This window comes from Furipterus horrens, unplaced genomic scaffold (genome assembly GCF_987537825.1).
Source record: "Furipterus horrens unplaced genomic scaffold, mFurHor1.1.pri manual_scaffold_3, whole genome shotgun sequence".
Classification (NCBI taxonomy): Eukaryota; Metazoa; Chordata; class Mammalia; order Chiroptera; family Furipteridae; genus Furipterus; species Furipterus horrens.
Window position 1 is genome coordinate 187025816 of NW_028327173.1, and position 13251 is coordinate 187039066.

The 13251-nt window shown below is 41.5% G+C and overlaps 1 protein-coding gene across 5 annotated transcripts in view; it reads left to right on the plus strand.

The window, feature by feature from the left end:
• Positions 1-13251, plus strand: part of SMOC1 (SPARC related modular calcium binding 1) — a 135518-nt gene that overhangs the window by 68742 nt on the left and 53525 nt on the right. The gene's annotated exons all lie outside the window — the stretch shown is intronic.

A 13251-nucleotide genomic window follows, 5' to 3' on the forward strand; every position in this document is an offset into this window, starting at 1 on the left:
TTGCATGGAAGCAAAGGCTTCAGAGGTTTCAAAGCATCCCTGTAATTCTGAATCAGTGGGGCAAAGGGTGTGCGCTGGCCTTTGGTCCCATGGGTTTCAGGTTTCCTCTCTAGCCTGGGCCCAGGGCGTTGCTGATTTCAGACTGATCCACCTGCCTGGGAGGACACGTGGAGGGGAAGTGGGGCAGTGATTGGGCTTCATCTTTTAAAAAGTTCCCAGCTGATTTAAATACTGATCCGGAACTGAGGGCCACTGCATTAAACTGACTTGGCTGCAATCCTGTGAGAGGTACTTCTATTTATTATCTCACTTAAGCCTCCACCTGGGCCTGTGAGGTAGGTACCATTGTCCCCATTTACAGAGGATGCAACCACAGTGAAATGCAGAGTGGCAGACTGTGATGCAGACTCAGCTACCTCTAGCTCCAAAGGCCTCCATATTCTGTTGTTCTCTGAACTGGCAGCTTTAATGGACACTCTAAAGTGTGGACTGCCAGAAGGCAGTCTAGTGCTGTGGTTAGCGCACTGATCCTGGAGCCAGACTGCCTGAGCGTGACTCCCAGCCCCAACCCCTCAGGCAAGTCACTGAACTTCTCTGGGTCATAGTATCCTTACGCGAAAAATGGAAGTTACCTCCGTTATTATACATATTATGCTACCATTATTATAACTGTCATTAATGATTATTAGTAGAGCTTACCTCAAAAGGCTGTGATGAGGATTAAATGAGTTAACGCCTGTAGTACACCTGAAGCACATAAACTGCTATATAAATATGTGTTGTTATCATCATCATTACCTGCATCTCTACCCTGGTTCTGCCACTCACATCGTCCCCAGATTTTATGGATGCTGTCCCTTTAGGAAAATAAAGTCTTTGGTTGAACCGCCCCAAATTGAAATCAATGAGCTTCCTCGTCAATTTTTTAATTATCTGTCCTAGTGAAAAGAATGCAGGTGATGTCTGTATATGGATTTGAGAACCCATGTACGGGGGAGAAAAGCAGACCTCTCTCAGCTGAATGCAGGCCTGAGACGGGGTAAAGTTCATAGGGAGGAGGCAAAATCCTTTTTCCCCTTTCTTGAGGCTTGTGTAATCCTGAGTGTGTTGCTTATGAGAACGGTTGACCCCTGCCCTCCTGGTTCTGAAGTGTTTGCCGCCTCGTGACAGACAGCTGCCGGCCAGCTTTTGTTTTGGCGAGGCCAGGCCAGACCAGGTGGTGTTTGCCGGGGAGAGGAACTTGCAGATTAGTCAGGGCAGAATTGCTAAGTGAGAGGGCCCCAGAAGTTCAGCAAAGGTTGGATAGACAGCCAGGAACCCTCTCATTTGTTTGACACACTAAGCACTGCCATGTGTCTGCAGGCTCAAGGCTGGTCACCCGGTGGGCTGCCAGGCGGCCAGACAGCCGGCCAGTCCCCGTTACAGTGATTGAAATGGATGTGCTTTTCCCTGTGATCAAAGACACTGCAATAACTTCACAAAATGGGGTTGTCTCTTTGAGTGTGCTTCAGTTGCATTGACGGGCTGCCAAAAAGCTATGGGACAAAATGCTTTTCTCCCTGTCCCAACCTCCACTATCACTTAGTTGGACTTTTTTTTTTAAAGACCAAAACCCAGAAATCAACTATGTTGCTTTAATATTCTTTATAATATTGATATGCATGTATTTTGGTGTTAATAACATGGGTTAGCCTTGTGAATTATTATAGTAACACACTCTTGAAGTTTATGGAGGCAGACAAAGGACCCAAATGAGACCAAGATTGTCTGGCATGGGGCACAGCTTGGGATCACATGACTGGGTTGGTTCTATTGGGTCTCAGGTGGGACGCAATGGCCTTTGTTTTCTTCTTTGTTTTCCCTTGTCCTCTTCTCTCCAGACCCCTCCATCCCAACTCACATAGCAGTGTGGCTGGTGCACATTAGATCACATTTGATTTTTGAAAACCTTGAAATCTACCTCGTCCACATCCCATACCATAAATCGAATTCTGGGAGTGGGACACAGACATTGTATTATTTTGAGCTCCCCAGGTGATGCCAGAGTTTGGTCAAAGTTGCGAATGACCCACTGTTGTCAGGGCTTGTTCTTGATTGCATCATTGGAATGCAGGGTAAATACCCTTTGGCGACCTGTTGAGTAAGGTTGGGGACTATGGTCTTTGTCCTCTGCAGTATCCTTATCTGGTTTCTCTTCTGGGTATCAGGGACGTGACTCCTGACATCTGTTCTACCAAGTTCTCTGCAAGCAACTCTGCTGTGGCCTTATCTGATTTCTCTTCTGGGTCTCAGGGACGTGACTCCTGACACCTGTTCTACCAAGTTCTCTGCAAGCATTTTGCAATGCCTGAGCTGATTCACAGAAATCACAGCTGTAGTGGGGAGGTATTGGATCACCACCACCAGGAAATGTTAGCCAGGGCTTGTCAAGCTTGTGCCTCACAGAATAATAATGATGGCAGGTTGGTGCTAGGCTCTGAGTTTTACATCCATTAATCTCCACTAGAACCTTTTGAGATAGTTATTAATACCCTTAATTTATAATGGAAATCTGAGTTTCAGAGGGGTTGAATAGCTCAAGGTCACTGAGCTAGGAAGGATTTGCACCCAGCCTGCCTAGTTCCAAGGCCTGTGCTCTTTACTTTTTTATGCTATGGAAGGGTCCTTGGTGTAAATGTAATTAATTTTCATCATAATTGTTATTCTAAAAGTCCATTCTCTGATGCTGTGGACCAATCAGTCAAGCAGACATTTAAAAAAATCCTTTTGCTTTGGAAACTTTCAAATATACAAAGAAGTAGAAATAATAGTATAATGAATTCCATCTACCCATCACCCAGCTTCAACAATGATGGACATGTGGCTCATTCTGTTTCATCTTATTCCATTTTCATCTTCCACCCCAAACTGGACTGCTTCAAAGCAAGTCTCAGACACACTATTTTTTTCATCTCAGACAATTTGGAGCTCTCCTATGTTCTGGGCTAAGAGCTGGTTGCTATGGGGGATTCGAGGAATGTCAAGGAGCTTCCATGCAGAAAAGATATGAAAACATATGATAAAGTAGCCAGTATATGAGATCACACATGTACAACTGGTTATATTTCAAATGCCCATTTACAAGTCAGTAATTTAGAATTCTGAATATATTTTATTGTTGAGAAAATATATACAAATTAAAATTTTTTTGAACATAAAAAAATACCTTAAGCAAAACTAAAAGGCAAATGACATATATTAGCCTTAATGGGAAAGGACTAATATTATATAAAGAACTCTTACAAACCAGAAAGAAAAAGATTCTAGTGGAAACGTGGGAAAGAGATATCAACAAGCAGGTTACACAATAACAAATAGCCAATAAGTGAATGTGAGTGAGGTTATTTTTCTTAATGATTAAGGAAATACAAATGAAAAAAATGATGTGTTATTTTGTTTCAGAATTGGTAAAAATTGAAATATTCAGTCTTGGGTGAAGGGAAAAGGTTACCCCCATGTTGCAACTGGGAAAATAAATTGACACTGACTTTTTAGGCAATGATTTTGCAATATGGGTCAAAGGTATTCAATTGTGGCTACATCTTGAGCCTGAAGTTCTACTTCTAGGAATTCATTCTAAGTACATAATTTAAAATAATGTGCAAATATTTAGCCACAAGGATTTCCACCTAAGTGCTACATATAGTAGCAAAAATTTGGAAACAACCTAAGTAGCTAATAATAGAGAGTTGCTTACACTAATTATGACACAGCCACACTAGGCAGCTTGTAAAGTGATGTGTTGTAGAGGCTTATTTTATGTATGTGTCTCTGTGTGTCTGTTAGGGACTTAACCAATCAAATACTTAAAGAGAGAACTACTTTCACTTTTTTTCTAAATAGAAAAGTTATATACATGTTGTAAGAAAACTACCAACAATACAGAAATACAAAACATAGGAAGGTAAAGCCAGTGATTTCATCTTCCTGAAATATAAACAATTAAAGTCTATTGCCCTCTAGCTTTATTTACTTTGTGTGTACTTACTATTTAGGAAAGAAATCATGTAATATCACATACTATTTTATAACACTTCCTTAAATTAATTATATTGTGGACTTATTTCCAGGTTAATCACATATACTTTTACCTCATTTTTTAAATGGCTGCCTTGTATTTCATTGTATGAATGTACCATGAATCCTGGAAACTTAAGGATTAAATTTTGGAAGGTGAATATTGGGCCAAAAGGATATACACTTTTTAAGCTGTTGGATGTGTGCTACCAAACTGCCTTCCATAGTGCTGAGCAACAATGTGGTTGATTAGTGGTTGTTATCAAATACATTCCCAAGACATCTTAATTTTTTGCGTAGATGGATTTTAGTTCTAATACTACTATAGCATATAAAACACTATTTGTAATGTTACTTCGATGTGAAAAAATGTGTTAGGAACAGTCTTTGAGCTCCATGTTCTAGGAATAGTCTTTCTTGATATAGCCCTATCTGGTACTAACACTTTTCTCATTTTTACCTGTTCTAATCATTGTTCTCTGACCAATGCATACATACTCTTTTATTTCCTGAAAAAAAAATTTTTTTTTTTTTGCATATAGAGGTCTGGGGCACTGCACTTTCTTCTTCATGATGCTTTGTTCTGAAGTTGGAAGCACAAAGAATATGTGCTGTGGCTTTTTGGCAAAGACAGGGGCTCCCCTTGTCAGTATTTCTATAACTCTTCCTGTTGTATTTGCCAAAAGCTAGGGAACTGCAACTGATTTCCTAAGTGCCTGGGCCCAAGCTAGGAGCAGGCCTCCATGTTTGTTTTTAGCTCCTCCTCTTCCACCTCCCCACCCCCACAGTACAGAACTGAGCTTCCTGAAGTCACCCCTGTGGGCCTAGGTTCTGTAACTAGCTTGCCCTGGAAACAAGCACCTGGGTTTACCATCTGGGCCTCCCTCTTCCAGATCCCCAGCTAGTACGGAAGGTATCGGTGATGTTAGGGACCGTGAACCTTTGTTGGCTTCAGCTGATTAAACATGGACTGGCTGGATTGCTGAGCAGCCTCATAGGGTGAAAAGATTTGTCCTATCTTTGAGGAGCCTAGAGGTCCTCAAAGAGTCCAGAGGCTCAGGACACTCCAGTACTAAGACCCTGGTTGCGTCCATAAGCTGGAGTGTTCTGAGCTTTTCCAGCTCATTGGATTCCCCCAAACAAAGCCAGTTCTGTTTGTTTTAGTGGGCGGTACCCTGCTTTAGGCTCCCTTGGCCTTCTGGGGCATGTATAATACCAACTTTTCTTTTTTAAAAAGCAGCCACACTGTCAAAAATTCAAACCCATCCTTTATGTATGGTCAATAGACCCACTGTTGGGCAAGTGGTTGCTTTTCTTTTTCCTCTTTTGTTAAGTGCTCAATAAACATATTAGTACTGTTACAATTTGAACATCTGCGGTGCTCAGAGCATCCTACCACCTGCTTTGCATGTATTTTTCACTGAATTGCTTTTGTTCCAAACAACCAGATAGAGAATGTGATAATTTATATGGAAATGCCCACTATTTAGCACATATTTGCTGCTTGGCAAATGTTAATTTTCTTCCTTTTCAGGTCTCAGTTTGCTCAACTTTAAAATGGGAGAGCTAGTTGAGCTATTCCAGAGGCTAACAAACTCAGACCTGTGGGCAGGCCAACCTGGTTTTGTTTTTAAAATAAAAGCTTTATTGAGATATATGAGATGATTTATATGAGATAATTCACATACCATAAGGTTTGCCCTGTTAGGCATATACAATTCCATGGTTTTTAGTATATTCTCAGAGTTGTATTACCATCACCACTATCTAATGCCACAACATTTTCATCATCCAAGAAGGAACCCTGTACCCATTAGCATTTACTTTCCATTTCCCCCTCCTCTCAACCCCTGGCAACCACTAATCTACTTTCTATTTCTATGGATTTGCTTATTCTGGACATTTCATATAAATGGAATCACATAATATGTATGTTTTCAAGGGTCATTCATGTTATAATGTGAATCAGTACTCCATTCCTTTTTATTGTGAAATAATAAGTATTCCATTGTAAGGATATACCCCACTGTGTTTATCTATTCATCAGCTGATGGAGTATGAGTTGTTTCCACTTCCTGGCTATTATAAAACATGCTACTGTGAACTGTTGTGTGCAAGTTTTGTGTGGATGTATGTTTTCAATTCTCCTGCCATATACCTGGAATTAGAATTGCTTGGTTTTATGACTCTATGTTTAGGACTTTGAGGAACTGACAGACTGTTTAACATCTCAACAGCAATGTCTGAGGGTTCTGATTTCTTCACGTTTTTGCAAACACTTGTTATTGTCTGTGTTCTTTGTTAGAGCCATCCTGTTAGCTATGAAGTGGTACCTCATTGTGTTTTTTATTTGCATTTCCTTAATGACTGTTGACATTGAGCATCTTTTCATGTGCTTTTGGCTGTTTGTTTACCTTTGGAGAAATGTCTATATAAAGCTTTTGTCCATTTTTAAATTCAGTTATTTGTCTTATTATTGAGTTGTAAGAGTTCTTTATATATTCTAGATATAAGACCCTTATCAGACATGTAATTTACAAATATTTTCCCTCATCCTTGGGTTGATTTTTCACTTTCTTGATAATGTCTTTTAATGCATAAAAATTTGAATTTTAACGAAGCCCAATTTATCTATTTCTTTAAAACATTGCTTGTGCTTCTGGTGTCCTACCTAAGAAACCATTCCCTAATTCAGGGCAACAAAGATTTACTTCTGTGTTATAAAAGTTTTGTGGTTTTCACTTTTACATTTAGGTTGATGATGCATTTGATTTCATCTTTTATACATGGTGTGAGGTGTTACATGCATATGTCCAGTAATCCCAGCACTGTTTGTTGAAAAGTCTGTTTCTTCCCCCCTTAAATTGTCATGGCACCCTTGTTGAGAATCAGTTGACCATAAACATGAAGGTTTCTTTCTGGACTTTCAATTCTATTCCATTAACGTACATGTCTATCCTTATTACTATAGCTTTGCAATAAGGCCTGAATATTCCTTTTTCTTTTTAAATAAACAGTGAGGTGAGTGTTGTTCTGCACCCATGGATGGGGGGTGTGGGGAGGAGAGATGACCAAAGGGGTACAGGAGCACCATCTTCAGACTTTGTCTGTGGATGACAGTAGCTTTTTACAGAATAGTTTCACAGAGCTGACCCAGGATCACTGAGTAAAATACACAATGACTCAGATTCTGACTCAAAATGCACAAGAACTTTTTACAAGCAGAGCAATTCACAGATGGAGTCTGTGACGCCAAGAGAACTTAATTTCCCATCCTGGGAAATGGGCAAGCAGGGACTGATGGGCCACCGAGCAGGGGCCCCGTGGGGGTGGGCAGGGAGTGCTGCGGCACTGGGGTGGAGCTTAAACTGAAGACCCCTGGGAGGTAACTTGCACACTTCTTAGGATTTTATGAGCTAGTAGCTGATATTCAACCAGGTGTGCAGGTACACAGTAGGCCCACAGCAAACACTTAGGAACCGTCCAGGCAGAGGCATTGATACCCACATTAGGGTTATTGCCACTGCACTGTGTGTACATATAACATGTCAGGAGGTGACCCTGCAAGTCAGTCAACTGAACTCTTTTGCGAAATTAAAGGGATCAGATTTTTTTTTCCTGTGTCAGAGTAGAGAAATGTAATAGGAACACAGGAGGGAGGTATGAAGGCAGGACAGTTTAATTAAAAGTGAAGTCAGACATGGGATGCCAGACAGAGCTCCCACTCCGCAGGCCACCCTTGTCCCAGCACCGGCCAAATTTTCGCAGTTTGGATCTAGACAAAGCACCTACACAAGAGGGACTCTTATTGGGAATTTTTGAAAACATAAAAACATATTTGGTTCCCTCCTCCCCAATGGAAATAAAAGTGAATGAATCAGATATCGTATTTGCTGTTTACAAAATCTTGGCCACTCTAAGCATCAAACAGAGGGTCAAGAAAACAAACCCCTTTGAATCCGTGGAGCCTTAATATCAGGTTTTAAAAATATCTTACGTGTGTGTTGGTGGGGGGTTGGTGTTCATACTTTTCTGGGGGGGGAAAAAAAAAGATCTTCATCATATACTTGGGAGCATGGTAGTAACACTGACAATTAGGTACTAGTTTATAAATTTCCACCTTACTGTTAAGCAGCAAAAGTTCAATTTAGAGCAGGGTTGTAAAATCACAGAACTTTGGGTTAAAGGAGACAGAGGTATCTGGTTCATCTTTGCCTTCCTCTCCCTACCCTGCCCCAATCCAGGGCTCAGGTTTCACTGACAGTTTCTTACCAAGCAGTCATCTAACTTTTGCTTGATTGCCACCAGAGACAGGAAGCTTATTACCGCCAACAACAACATGCATAATTTATTTTGGGACAATTTAGTTGGAAAGTTCTTCCCTACAATGACTTGAGAGCTGTCTTCCTGTAATTTTCATCAGATGATCATGGCTCTAACTGTGGGACTTTGTAGAAAGTCCACAGAAATCCCATTTTCCACAGGAAAACTTGAAAGCAGACAGCATTATGTCTGTGTGCAATCCTATCTTTTAGCCAACAAATATTTCTTTTTGCCCTGTCATAAATCCTTAGTTCTATCACTCATTTTCATATTATAGGGACATATGTCTCTCTTTATTCCTGGCCTCTTTCTTCTGAATTCAATAGGGAGGGCCCTTCCCTAGACTCGAAACAAGATTTCAGGTGTGGTCATAAATAGCCTGGGGAAGAATGGGACTGTGTCTCATTCTAAATACACCACTTCTAACTAATATGGAGTTGGCAGCCACATTGCACCATCATCTCATTTAAAAAAAAAGTAATCAACAAAGAATCCCTTACTTAGGAGGATTTGACATTGAAGAGTTATCTTCCTTCCCTGCCCCTCCTCCATTAAATTCTGGAGGATGAGGTAGATACTGTAAAAGGAAAATCCTTCATTCCTTAGCAGACAGTCCTCCCTAGACCTGGCGTGGAGCAGGGGACAGAGTCTATAGCCAACAAGAATAGCTGTGCTTTGAAGCTCTGACCTCTCTCCTCCCCACAGAGGGAAGGGAGAAAGGATGAAAGCATACGCTGAGTGCCTATTCCACACCCAATGCTGCTTTATCCAGGGTGGGGCAAAAGTAGGTTTACAGTTGTGAGTATGTGAAACAGAGTTTATTCTTTATTAGTGTTTATTAATTATTGTACTATTTTCCATATGAACAACTCTAAATCTACTTTTGCCCCCACCGTGTATATCATGTCTCATTTTGTCTCCTCAATGACCTTCAAAGTGGACACCATTAGCCTTATTTCACAGATAGGCTCAGAGAGGTTAAATGAGTTTCCCAAAGTCACACAGCTTGTGGGCAAGAGGGTCTTTAAACCAAGGTCATTTTGGCTTCAAAGCTATGTTTTTCCTCCTGCATCTTCTTGCTTCTGAGCCAAACCTGACTGAAGATGAGGAGGACATTTGTGCAATAACCTTTCCCAAACTGAGGAAGAAACACGCGCATGCTTGGCCAACCACAAGGATTACTCCATCCTTTCCTTCCTTCCGTGTCCCCTCACTGCATTCCAGCTCTTTTCCATGTGTGAAATCACCCAGAAAATTTAATGCTGCAATCACTAGGTCCATGAATTAAAAGACCATATATCATCCAAACAACTGGAATATAAAAACTTTGGAAAGAAGTATGGTTACAAGACTCCTTGTTCGCACATTCCCACCTAGAAAATTTTGTACTTGTATTTTTTTTTTTTTTTTTTTTTTTTACTATTTCATGATAACTGCCAGAAAGAGTGGTGTGAGAAGTTTCCTTTAAAACAGTAGTTCTTAAAGGGTGGTCCCCCGACCAACAGCCATGGCGTCACCTGGGAACTTGTTAGTAATGCAGATTCTCTGGCTGACCCCAGACCTAATGAATCCAGGTACTCAGTGGGTGGGGCCCAGCTATACGTTTTCATGAGCTCTCCAGGTAAATCTAATGCACACCCAATAAACAATGTTCTCCTGAAGCTTCTGATGGAGAGAGATGTCCTGGGGGCCTGGAGCAAAGGCCCTTTGGTCTTCCAGCAAAGGCGCACGGCACCCACGGGAAACACAGTTTCTCAGAGGTTCTATGGGGAATGCCGACAAAATGAAAACGGGACTGCTGTGGAACACTGATCGGTTGGATCAACAGGAAGACCCTCAACTTTCACTGTGCATTCGTCTAATCCGAAGAATCTGCTAACTGATTTGGAGCAACTGGCAGATTAAAAATAAAGACAGCCTCATGCTCCCACCACTCAAAGAGACAAATATGCACATGCCTTCTGCTTTTAGTTTAACTTTTTCCCACTAGGAAAGGTTTAGGTACATGATAGTAGTCACTTCATTGTGAGTTTGGCAGTTGCTTCTGAGGATGCTCAACCAAACCTGTCTCTTTGCATATGGTCACCATTTTCTATTTTACAAAAGAAGCACAAAGAAACAGGGTGGGGAGATAAAACCACGGGGGTGGGGTGGTGGTGGTGTTGCTGTACCTGGGGAGGGGGGGATCCCAGTTGTCAGTGAAGGTCTGAGGCAGTTCAAGATAAAAAGTTTTTAACAAATACAGAACTTGAGAAAGTGCTACAAAACAGGCAGTGCGGGTCTGCTGGAGGGAAATTATTTCAAGAATAATGAATGAAATGAGAGCCTCATACCTGGACTGTAAAAATGTAGGTCTGGGAGTAGCAAAGTAATACGGCAAGGCCCTGTGCTTCATTATACTGCCTTTTTTTAAAAAAGCAGATTTCAGAGAACACTAATACCATGAAATGTGCCCCATGCAAAATTAAGGGAGGCACAGTTACATAAGTTTAGGAATTACTGCAAATGATTGCGTCCTCTCAGCGCAAGCTCATGAATTGATGTAAAGCTCTGGGATATTCTGCAGTCGAGACCTCTTTTAGCTTTAGTTAACCCACTATTTCCAAAGTTATTTGGCTAGAGAATCTCCACATCCCAATAATTCCTAGTCACACCCCATAGGACACCAACTGCATTCATCACTGTATCAAAGTGGCAGAAGTAAAGGTGTTGGGAACAGACTAGAAAAGTGGGCACATGTAGGGAAGCAAAAGCCCAACGACAGAGGAGGAACTTTGGGATGTGAGGTTTGACCCCTGTCTGAGCCACCCCCAAGAACAACCAGAACAAAGCAGGCTGGCCATGGGGTGCAGCAGAGGCCCCCAGCTGGTCCCCCAAATAACTCCAGGAAATGCCTCTCACTTGAGCTGGAGCAAAAGCCTCTCTTCCAGCTAGCTGTCTGCTTGATCTGAATGTTTTTATCCCATAGCCTCCACCTCCCCCGAAAAGAGTTCCATTTGCTGGAGATTACAGGCAGAAAGAGTTCTCTCAGACACCAGCACACCTGCCACCTGTCATAACTAGGTGATGGCGATCGGCTGCCTCTCTGCCTCGGGGCCTTGTTTTTGTCCTTTGTAAAATATTTGGGTTAAACTGGCGATCGCTAAAGTTTTCTCCATCTTTGTCCATTCTGAAGTTTTACGAGAGTTCGGAGATGAAGAATTCAAATCCCTATGTTGTTATGAACTAGCTTGACACTTGAACAAATAACCTCTGCTCCCTGTGCCTCTTCTATGGAAGATGTGTGCACAGGGTGATGGAGGCCCACATGAAATAAGGCATGGACCATTGGTGTTGATCCAAAGCCACTGTAAAACACAATAGAAGGTGGCATTCTCCACTGCGAGTGTGACACCTGTGGTTGTTGCTGGCCGAATGCATTTGTCCCTTGGTGGTTCTCCGTGTTTTCCTCCATTCGCTTCCTGATCTGCTCTGTCCTGGGAGCTGGTGTTTGCTCTGCTCTCCTTTCCTTACCTCCCACTCAACTACATCTGCCAGGAAGGTCAGCCTCCCACACCTGCCAGGTGTCTGGGAGTTGGGCTAATGTTGAGGATTAACAAGCTTAAAATACTTTAAGATTTTGTCTTAATTAGACAGAAGTTGACCTGCAATATACCGCTGGGCTGTTTATACAAATGACTTCAAGCCAAAAGTCTTAAGTAGATGAGTCAGAGATGAAATTTACTTACTGAAAAATGCACTGTTTTAAAGTACCTTTAGGAACACCAGTTGCATTCAACAGTATAGTTACACAGAGAGTAACCTCACTTAAGTTGACATACAAACACTTTTTATCTCTTAAGGAAGAACTGATCAATTGACATTTCAGCCTTCCTGGGATGCTCCAGAGTGGGATAGGAGCAAATTCCATGGTATCCATTTCTCTGGGGCTAGAATAACCCTGAGTTTTGAGACCTGCACAGTGGGATACTAGAAATGGCTAATTAATTACCTTGTTAATTCCTCTTGGCCCATGCTCTGCCTATAGATTAATCTGAGAGTTGATTAATTTGAGGCTGGGGGTAAGGGAGGTAGAATAAAGAATAAATAATTAATTTATTAACTCAAAAGAATAAATCAGTTTGCAAAGAAGGAGGCTAAACTAGGTAGAATTTACATCTTGATGTATGTATGAACTACCAATCCTATAGGATTGATATCCTGATCATTTTTTTGCAGGAAGCCTTTCTTCTCTCCTCTAAGTGTAATAAAACTGTTGTTATATGACAAAACTTCCCCTTCCTACACTGAAACTTTTTCAAACTTTTTGCTGATTTCAGACTGCCCCCTGCTTTGTGGCTGGTAAAAATAGGGTGTTCTTTGGTTCCCATCAGAGTATCTGGCTGTGCCCTTTTTGAGTGTATAGATAGTTTTTTTTACAAATAACACAGCGATAATAAATTGTGTAGCATAACTGGGTACTTACCCATGTGAACTAAGTGCTTTATTTTCATTACCTAATTTAGTTTTATCAACAAAAGAGTGCGGTAAGTATTATTATCTCCCTTTTTAAAGTAGACTCGGGCAGTCGGAGGCTTGGTTTGACTTAAGACGCTTTTTGAGGCTGCAGAGGGTTAGAAAATTCAGCAGCTGCGTGATGGAGATGGTTTGTTAAGGGTGGTGGGCTGCAGTCTGACTTTAGGACCACTGCTTTCTGTCTTCATGTAACTTCTATTTCTTCAAGAAGACATCTTGAAAACTCCCTAAGACAACTTACAAACATCCTCTTGATTGAAAATCATGGGTTAATTTCCTTGGGGCTCTTTCAGCAAAGGGAAGTGACCTTGCTGGGCAACTGCTGCGCTTCCTGCAGTCCGCTGCCCCCTCCCCGGT